Genomic DNA, 10,674 nt, shown 5'->3' on the forward strand with positions numbered 1-10,674 from the left:
AAATGTGTCAATTTGAGTAGAAGTTATAAATATTGTTGTATAAAGGATTGCTATTATGACTGGAATGTAATTGAAATTAATATGATTTTGGAACGCAGAAATAAAGTAAATCATCAAACCATCAGTTCTAGCATGCTGGGGGGGGGGGCACCTAAATTATGTGATTTGGTACTTGAATGATTGATATTGGGGATTTTATTGCAATTTGGCATTGATATAATGAGGCTATTATTGGATTATTGTAATTGAAAACTAATAATGATTATAGAAAAAAATAGAATAAGAAATGCTCAAAAAAATCACCCGCAGGACTACGGGGCGATTCAGAAAACAAAGCATACTTTAACTGAATGCCTGTGTTGCTGTTTAATAAAATGGAGGATGCCCGAAAATCTTGACAGCTTCTTTATGAGAACCTTGCATCAAGGAAAGCTTATCTATGTATCATATTTTTGAAGTATAATGAGAGGAATGCCTCTCAGGACATAAACCAGGCTTGGAAGGCTGCTCACTTTAAAAATGTTTATTTCCCCTCACAGGCTCACCAGGAGAATGCCCTAGAGAAGTCTCAGAAGAGGGAGGCTCCGAGCCAGGGTAGTGATGGTGGGACACGGAAGACAGATCAGAGGATGAAGCGGGGTGTGTGTGGGCAGACTGGTTGGATGCTGAACAAGCAACAGGCTTGAGTGAGAGAGAGGAAGAACAGGCAGAAAGCGCTAAAGACGTAAGACAGGCAGCTGAGGAGGAGGAGGTGGGGGCTGAGGCTGCAACAGATTCACAGGAGCCTGCCAGTCCTCCCTTGTCTCCAAGGGCACGGAGGGCTTTGCATGAAGCAGAGTAAAGAGCACAGAGAGCACAGGGGACCCCTTCCCAACCAAGTTTAAGACTGCTGAGAAAACAGCCGGACGGGGAGGAGACTGGGGAGGAGGGAGTGGGAGGCCCAGATCGTCAGTTCTGAAAAGCTGCTTTACCGGGTCCAGTCTTGCTTTGTTCGCATTCTGTTTCCTTGAATAATCAACTTTACCGCTCTTCTCTGAGTCTCTGTGCGGACTTGTAGCTGAACCAGCCCTGACATCACGCTGCCTTCCAAGGTTGTAAAGGCAGGGACAGGGTGGGGAGTTTCTAAACCTATAAAACATACAGCAATAGCAGCCTGAAGGATATATTTCCAGTAAAGGCCAGTATCCTTCACTCAACAACCCGCAGTCCTAGAGGAGACAGGGTGTGTGCCTAATACTCCCATCAAGGGGCAGAGGGGATAGGTTCGGAGTCTTGATCCCCCTCCTGTGCAACAGGGGTAGCAAACTGCTGGTCCTACGGATGTTGCTGGACTACAAATCCCATCATCCTTGGCTATAGCTGGAACTGATGGGAACTGGAGTCCGGGAATTTTGGAGAGCTGCAGATTCCCCACCCCACTGCAGAGCATTGCCAAAACACCCCTTTGAGAGCCTATTGCTACTCCCATTTCACAGATGAGGAAATGGGGCACCAAAAAGAGCGGGAAACCCATGGATGAGCTGGGAATTCGAACCCAGGCCTGGTGCTCCACCCACTGGGCAGTATGAGCAGCAGCAGAGACACCGAAACGTTCTCCAGGTTTTCACCACATAAGTATCTATCCAGAGTATCCACAGGTGGAAGCCTGAGCAGCCACATAATTACAGCTTTGGGCAAAACAGAACTTGTACCTTGCTTTGTAAAGCCATGGGACTCTACATTTGGGGCAGCCTTGCATAAGAGGGCTGCTAATGGGCGCTCAGATGTACAGTATACGCAAAGAGAGTTTTGGCCATCAGCTGGCTCAAAGCATTTATACCTGTATCCTCATTCCTGTGGACACAATCGGGTCCCATTGCTGCTATTTCCTCCCCACCCTTAACATTTATTAATATTTATTCAGTTCTAGAATAGAGTAGGTTGATTATTTTCATTTCCAGGTGACCTATTTGTCGAGCATTCATAGGAACACAGGAAGTTGCTGTACGTTAGGCCATTGTGCATCCAGCTCAGTGTTGTTGTTGTTTGTTGTTGTTGTCATAATACCACCCTTCATCCGCAGATCTCAGGGCGGTTCACAACATAAAAATACAATATAAAACCACAACATACATGATAAAACAACAACAACAAACCAATAAACCCCTCCCTCCTCCCACAACCACTGTTAAAAGAGGAGGAGGAGGAGGAGGAGGAGGAGGAGGAGGAGGAGGAGGAGGAGGAGGAGTTTGGATTTGATATCCCGCTTTATCACTACCCGAAGGAGTCTCAAAGCGGCTCACATTCTCCTCTCCCTTCCTCCCCCACAACAAACACTCTGTGAGGTGAGTGGGGCTGAGAGACTTCAAAGAAGTGGGACTAGCCCAAGGTCACCCAGCAGCTGCATGTGGAGGAGAGGGGACGCGAACCCGGTTCCCCAGACTACAAGTCCACCGCTCTTAACCACTACACCACACTGTACGTTGTTAATGGCCAAAGGCGTGAGGAACCCCACATTGAAGGATCCACAGGGCTAAATAAAACACACACACCCAGCATCACCCTCTGGAAATGTCCATCCAAGTAGGACTGGAAGCAGTGCCACCCACCACCCCTAACTCAAGATAGCCACTACAGCGACTGACAGCACCTCCCCAGCATTTCTGACAGGTGTATCTTCCAGCCCCACCTGGAGACACCAGGGGGTCAAACCTGGGACATTCTGCATGCAAAGCAGATGCTCTGCCACTGAGCTACAGCCCTTCCAAATCTGTTCCGCACAGTTTTGAGGAAGGTTATACAACTGAGCGTTCATTCTCCCTTGTTTGCGGGGAGGTTATGCAAAGTCGATTATTCCACACTTTCCAGTACATTTTGTTCTGGGAGGCGGCTGTTGCACAAGAGGGCGACATTCATGTTAATTGTGCAAGCAGAATTTGACGATACACATGCCTGAATCCCACCCCTAAAGTAGAAAATCCCCTAACTGTTCATGGGCACGGTGGCAAATTTCCAGGACGGGGGAGACCAGCCACTCACACAAGACCTGCCACGTTCTCAATATTGCATTGAGCACATTCTGACAGCTGTGGTTGAGACGACGCATGAAAGCGTCAGCCACGGCCGCCGTGGGTTGGGTGCTGCCCTCTCTGCTTTCTGTAGGAACACAGCATGATGCAAGTGCTTCTGTGTGCGCTTAGGCAGAGGCCCCGAGGGACTTGGCTGCCGGCCAGGGCAATCGTCAGCTGGAACCTGAGGTTGTTTGGCTAACGCTTCTTTCTTGCTCAGGTGTCCTGGTTAGGAATGTAGTGCCTGGTTGCCAAAATCTGGGGCACAAACGCAATGTGGAGAGGTCATGCAAGTGCCGGCACAGAAATGCAGCTTGCACTGGAATGCCACCAAAGCTGATGTGGGAGGAACCCTGAGTTGCAATGCGCAGACGCAGTCTCCGATTGCTTAGGGGAAACCCTGGAGAGGAGAAGAGTTTGGATTTGATATCCCGCTTTTCACTACCCGAAGGAGTCTCAAAGCAGCTAACATTCCCCTTTTCCCTTCCTCCCCCCACAACAAACACTCTGTGAGGTGAGTGGGGCTGAGAGACTTCAGACAAGCGTGACTAGCCCAAGGTCACCCAGCAGCTGCATGTGGAGGAGTGGAGAAGCGAACCCGGTTCACCAGATTACGAATCTAACGCTCTTAACCACTACACCACAATGGCTCTTAGGAGGGGACTTAGGCATCTGTGGGGAGGCAAGAAACTTCTCTCTCTGCAACTGCTTCAAGACCAAATGGGGCAAGACCGAACAGGGACGAGTTGCGGTGCTCGTTAGGCCTGACACTCCATGTTTTCGTGAATAAAGAGTTAACTCCAACTTGAGCGCAGTGTGATTTACTGCAGGCTCACCTCTGGTACACATAAAGAGCTCTCAATTCTTCACCAAGGCTAGCAAGAGTCACGGTCCCATTTCAAGGGAGGAAACATCTCAGCTGCTCAAAGCACTCAAGAGGAAGTAGCCCCAGAACCGGTGGTGTGGCCTAGAGGAAGCATAGCTGTTATGTACTGAGTTGAATAGGATCCAAAATGCAGCAGTCTGATTGGTCCTAGATCCTATTCAACTCAGTACATAACAATAGCCAAATTTAAGGTTTGGGTTTCAGCCCTGGAATTGTGATTGCCTATCTCTGATCTAACCCTCCCTTCTGCTGACACAATTCCCTAGTTTGATGCTGCAATCCTGCACTCCCTAAATAGACAGCGGGCACTACTGAAATCAGTGGGACTCACTGAAGAGTAAACACAGTCTGCGTCATTAAAACTTTATCTCAAAAATCTGCAAGGTGTTAATGGGGGCTGAAACTCACCTGAATTAATTTCAGGTAGAAAGACAGGGCAGTTAAAAGATCTGGCGCCCCATTTCTGGGCTGTCATGCTATTCTTCTTAGCCAAACCACAGGAGTTTTATGAACAGACACAAACTTGTGGATACATACATAAATGTTCATATGGCTAGAACTATTGTTTTGAAAGTGGAACTTCCAACTCCCCCTCCCTTGGTTTTTAAATAGGGCATGTAAATATCACAGCAGGCACTGTCTTAGAAGCGGTGTTCCCCTCCTAAGTGTAATAAAATGGGGGCTTATTGATTTACTTATGCTGAGATCCAGCCTTTCTTCCATCATGGAACCCGAGGAAGCACATATGCAGTTCCCTGATGGTCAGCCATCCAGGCATTGACCAAACTCAGACCTGCTTAGCTTCAGCAGCATGGTGGATTCATATACTTCTCAACCATATGCTGTGTTATAAGAATTATAAGGGGGGGGGGTTTGATGCCAGGGCATGTCCAGTTTTACCATTTTAGCCATGAACAGAGAGGGGTAACTGGACTGGAGATGAGGCCCAATTCTCCAGTTCCCAGAATCCTCATCTTCGACGCCGTGATCCACTGGCACAGCTTTCAAACATCTTCCTCTTCATTCCATTTGCAACCCCTCAGGAATTTATCACCCTATCACCCCTCAGGAAGGAAATTCTCCTTTCAATCGGTCACTGGCAACTGGCAGCAACGATTCACAACTTCCACAGCCCAGGAGGGCTGTCAATCTACTCCTTTGATGAGCTAGCAGCTATTGTCTAGCATAGGAAGGGGGGGGGGGAGAAACTCATCTCAAAATGACAGCTGTCAGACTCAAAAAGCATAATATTCTTGTAAATATCCCTTGCCCTGCTGAGTGATACTGTAGTTATATTTTGTTCTCTTTATTGCTTTATTGATACACTGATGCTCTCTATTTGAAACGATGTATAACACTACAAAATTTTCCCTTCTGAGTGTAACCAATGTTTATGTCAGACCTCCCATTCTGAATCTCTTTTCTATTTAGCTGATACTGTAACCTTAATGCTATAACCCCAATAAGTTAGAATTGTTTTGCTATATTTGACAGATGTTTTAAGAGTGTAATTTTTATAACCATGTTAGATTTCTCTTCTGTGATAGGGAAATTATATTGTTTGAAACCTACCACTCCTATACCACAGTGACACAGTGTGTCTGCTTAGATAGGACACAATTACACATGGACAGAAACCAGTTATTCATTAATTAAGAAACATCCTGAACATGAATTTCACACCCACCCATATTGGAAGCCATTGCCGGAAAGGTGTGAGAACTCCAGACAGTCGCTAATCGCTCCACCATTTCAAAGGTCTGCTCCAGAAAAGAAGATAAGGGGAAGAACATTTGACACCCCTCCACATGAAAAGGACAACCATTTTAGCACCAATTATTTCCATGAACTATCCAATTTCCGCGTAAGACCCTTGTTTTTCACGCCTTCCAGCCACCATTGGACTGTATGGGAATAGGAGGGTATAAATATTAAGGGTTTCTCATTTATCGGGGCCCTTTCCCTTTTCTTAGAAGGCAGGGACCCTACAGCTGTAGTTTTTTCGGTGTCTAAATAAAGGATCAGTATTGTTTTGCCTGATCAACTTTGTTGGTCTCTGTCATTTTCCCGACCGGAGCTTTGAACCTAGAATCAACTATTGAGTCTCCGTATCGCCACAGACTTCCATATGAAGCAGTGGCATTTCAGCTAATTCTTATAACAGCTGCAATGCCTCTTAGGGTTTTTTTTTTTTTTTTGGTAATCATAAGTACTTTAAAAAAAAAAAACACTGCAGAGGGCAAGCACCCTATTAGTTGCATTAAAAAATTGATTACCCAGTAAACTGGTGATGCCTCTTCAGTTGATTAAAAAGGCTTCTAATCAATTAACCTAAATCAGGGATGGCCAACTCCCAAGAGACTGCGATCTACTCACAGAGTTAAAAACTGGCAGTGATCTACTCCTTTTTGGGGGGGTTCAGGTCAAAGTTGTTGAGCTTCTTTTAGGAAGGAGAAAGGTCCATTTTGAGGCGGGTTCGGGTCAAAGTTGTTGAGTTTTTTCAGGGAGGAGGTAAAATGTTGAGGTTTTTTTTAGGCGAGCCACAGTTGTTCAGCTTCTTTGGGGGGAGCCAGTGATCTACCAGTGATCTACCACAGACGTCCAGTGATCTACCAGTAGATCACAATCTACCTGTTGGACATGCCTGACCTAAATGATTTAATCAATTAAAGGGTTGCAGCCTTACACCTTACGCTTCAGGACATTACAAGCAATAGGAGAAAGTGATTTATAGCTCAGTTGGTTGAAGTGTGGTGATAATAACACCGAGGTTGCAGGTTCGATCCCCATAAGGGACAGCTGCATATTCCACATTGCAGGGGGGTTGGACTAGAATACATTATATTCAGGGTACTTTCGAACTCTATGATTCTACAGTGCAACCCTGTGCAAGTCGACACAGAAGTACTGGTAACTCCCAGCTAAAGTGTGCCTCGGATTGCAGCCTTAAAAGAGGTTTTAGTTCAGGAGTATCTAATCTGGCCACATGACCTGGAAGCTGTCTGTGGACAAACACTGGCTCCCTCGGCCAGTAAAGCGAGATGAGCGCCGCAACCCCAGAGTCGGCCGCAACTGGACTTAACGGTCAGGGGTCCCTTTATCTAATCTGTAACGTTCCAGATGCGAGACTCTTGACTCTCATCAGTCCAGCACGGTTAATAGGCTTTGTACACACCATACATTTAAATCACACCCTGCCACACATACAAAGAATTCTGGGAACTGTAGCTCGCCCACCACAGAGCTACAACTCCCAGCACCCTTCCTTATTTAGGCACTTTCATAACAACACAGCAAGGCATTGTACGTCACACAAAATTGCAGTAAGAGGAAGAAAAACGTCGGTAAATACTAGTTGGTTAAAAACCAACAAAACCACATCTGTCTAAAAGGCGGCAAGGATGATTCCTGCTGAACCTCTACTGGCAGAGAGTTCCACAGGACAGGGCCTGCCGCACCACAGGTTCCTTCTCCAATAAAGGCTGACCAAACCTTGGGGGGTGTGGAGAAACACCAGAAGTGCCCCATCAGAGGATCTCAAGGATCGAGGTGAAACATAAGGGATCAGAGGCTCCTTAAGGTACCCTAAACAAACTACAGTTCCCAGGATTCTTTTTTGGGGGGGCAGGAGGGGTTCAAATGCTTTAAATGTATGGTGCGTGCAGAGCCACAGTGAAGGCTGATGAGCTTTGTGGTTCTGCCACACCAGGAGGAGGATGACAGGTGTGCCCCCCCCCTGCAGCCTGTGCTCTAGATGGCTTTTTGTTTTTATTAACATTCATGTACATTGCATATCAGGAGATTTGCTACTTCTTGCAATTCACTCATTTAAAAATATAGCTGCTAGTTTCATTATCGTAGCCACATACCTGTCCTTGGTTAATAATGCACCCTGAGCCGCTAAGGTATTCCTCTTGGTGTTTTTGCAATTACACCTATCTGGATATTATCAAAGATATGTGTCATCATTTCCGACTCCAAGAGATATATGTAACTTCCCGCTCTGAGCATAATTGCTGAATGAATACTGCATCTGTCTGGGTTGGCTGAGTGGGGACAAACCTATAATTTGGCATAGTCTTAATCCTTTCACAATTAACCGGAAGATCTCAATAAGGAGGACAGCCTCGTTGCTGAATTCGCTCATTGCTACTTAACTGCAAGCTTTCTGACATGCGGGAGATTCTCTTTGAAGCAGGGTTTTCCGCACTGACCCCGCTCACCAGCAGTGGAACCCCCTGGGCATCTCCCATGGAATCCCTGTGTGCGGCAAAGGATTCTGGGACATGCTCGGTCTAGATGAGGCACTGGCCAGACCTGCTCTACATCATGTGACTGTTTGCCCTGGAACACACCCAGTGCTCCTCCACAATGTTGAAAACTGCAGCCAACCTTTGCCATGGTGAATTTTATTTGACTCTCATCAGCTCCAGCCAACATGATCAATGGGCTGCTCCATACATTTAAAGCACCCCCCCAACCTGCCAAAAATAGAATCCTGGGAACTGCAGTTTACTCCCCACTTCCTAGCCCTGACCTGGTAGCAGACACAGAGAGAATGAACCAGACACACCATCTGTTGTGTTGACACACCTGCTGAAAAGCTCTGGGCAATGTCAGAGGAGGGGGAGTCAGTCCTCCCCCCCCCAATACTTATGCTAAAAGGTCTGGATTGTAAAATGACAACACATTTATGCAATCCCTGAGACACCTTCTCTATCAGGAGTTGGGGTGTGGTTTAGGAGGCCAGAGGATATAGGATCTCTCTCCTCAGCCTTCTGCTTGCCAGAAACAAAACAAGATCTCCTTCCTGATTTCCACCCCCCTCCTCCTTTCTGTGTTTCATCTTGCATAAACTGAACTTGGGTTTGTTTGGACTGAACTGCACCTACAACCTTGCCCTTGTTTGTGACTGTTTTGCTAAGATGCCTTCTGGGATTGGGACCTTGGAACTTAAGGGCACCTACAGGAGCATGACACTTTCAGAGAAGCCGGTCTGCCACTACTGGTCTTCACAATGATAAGCCCTTGATAAGCTTCTCAGTCTCTTTCCTTTATTTGTGCTTCCTGCAGCAAGCAAGCAAGGAGCCATGCAGCTATGACTCAAAACTGCAAGAAAAGCCAAGAGATTTGAATCTCTCCAAAATGGAGATTCTAAAGCCTACATCTTTGCTAACCCAAAGATTGCATGATAGCTTTGTAAGGAAACCAAATTCTTTTCTTTTTAAGTCGCTTGGAACCTTTTTCATCTTTGCTTTACTTCAGTCGATGGAGACTGTGAGTAAAATATTCACCTATGATTTATTCTAGCCTAAATATTTTCATGGGAACATTTGTTTAAAGGTGGATGAAGGCAGGTGTAAATCTAACCAAGTTTTGATGTGCTTGGAGCCATCAACACTGTGCTAACTCTGCTATGAGAGAGTAAGAAATCTCTCTTCCAAACATCTCTCTCCAACACTTAACCACTATAAGGTGACACATTTACACCATGAAGTGGACACTTATCCAGTAAAATGACAGCACATGTGAAACTTGGGACTGGGAGATCTTACAAGTTTATTTGTGGGGTTTTGTTTTTTTTAAATGTCTATGCTGTCGTTTCTCTCACTAGGGAACCAAAAGCAGCAAACACCACTGAAATACAAAGCTATCAAAAGAATATCAAAACGCAACACTGAAATAAGGCAATCAGCAGTTGGAACAAGTCATGCCACCCAAGAAATTTCAGCTCATGGATAAGTTTAACTTCCCCCAAAGGACACTTAAGAGCAAAGTCTTCTACCAGGAGCCAGAAGGCATACAGGGCTCCAAACAGTGCAAATTCCAGTTGACACCACAACCCAAAAGTCCCTGCTCCACCTAGTCAAACCTCTGTGTAGTCTTGCTTTAGTTTCAGGGAGTATATTGAAGTCAAGCACTTTGTGAAGAAGCTTTATTAGCAGGGCAGCGGTACTTCCTGGTGACATTAATTGCTCCTGTGCAACTATTATAAACCTATGTTTTATTGCAGGTTAATTGCTGTGGCTTTGGGGACAGCCATAAAGCATACAGGAAGGAATGCAACGGACAGGTGAGTCTGCCTCACTTGAACTGGACCCTAGGGGTTCATTATCTGTATATCCACAGCAGCCGAATCAGCTGCCTCTTTCCAGCCGCCTCAACACAGGGTCACAGCTACCTCCAAAGTTCTCCTCCACTAGCTCCAATGAAAGAAATGGGAGTGTGCCCCCAGAGAGGTGAGGTCTCTCCGTCTCCAGCCCTTCAGGGCACCCAAAATCTGGGCTGTGTCTGATGATCACACGCTGCCTTGTAGTCACATTTATTTAGATGTCAACCTGCATTCTGCACAACTCTTGCTACTTCCTCTGGGACTCATGAAGGAGAAGATTGCATTGCAGATCCAGCTCCCCAACTCTTAGGTTTTCGCCCACTCCATACATTTCAATACAGAATCACATGCTCTGCGTATAACAAAATAAAATGCTATGTTTGTTACAGTTCTTAAACGTGCAACTGTTTGCTTCTGAAATTATAAAGGCACAAACCTCTGTCACTGAAGAACATTTTCTTTTCTTTTCTTTTTTTTGGTTCTACAGATCGTGTAAATTAATTCCCCTACTATCGACTGCCTGAAGTTGGGTGGAAAGATAGTTAAAACTGGCTGAAGGGGCTTTTCGGTGATGGGATGTTGTTGTGAAAGAGGCTCTTCTGCCAGACTAAGGCTGCAAACGCACACGG

The sequence above is a fragment of the Lacerta agilis genome, chromosome 13 (genome assembly GCF_009819535.1).
Source record: "Lacerta agilis isolate rLacAgi1 chromosome 13, rLacAgi1.pri, whole genome shotgun sequence".
NCBI lineage: Eukaryota > Metazoa > Chordata > Lepidosauria > Squamata > Lacertidae > Lacerta > Lacerta agilis.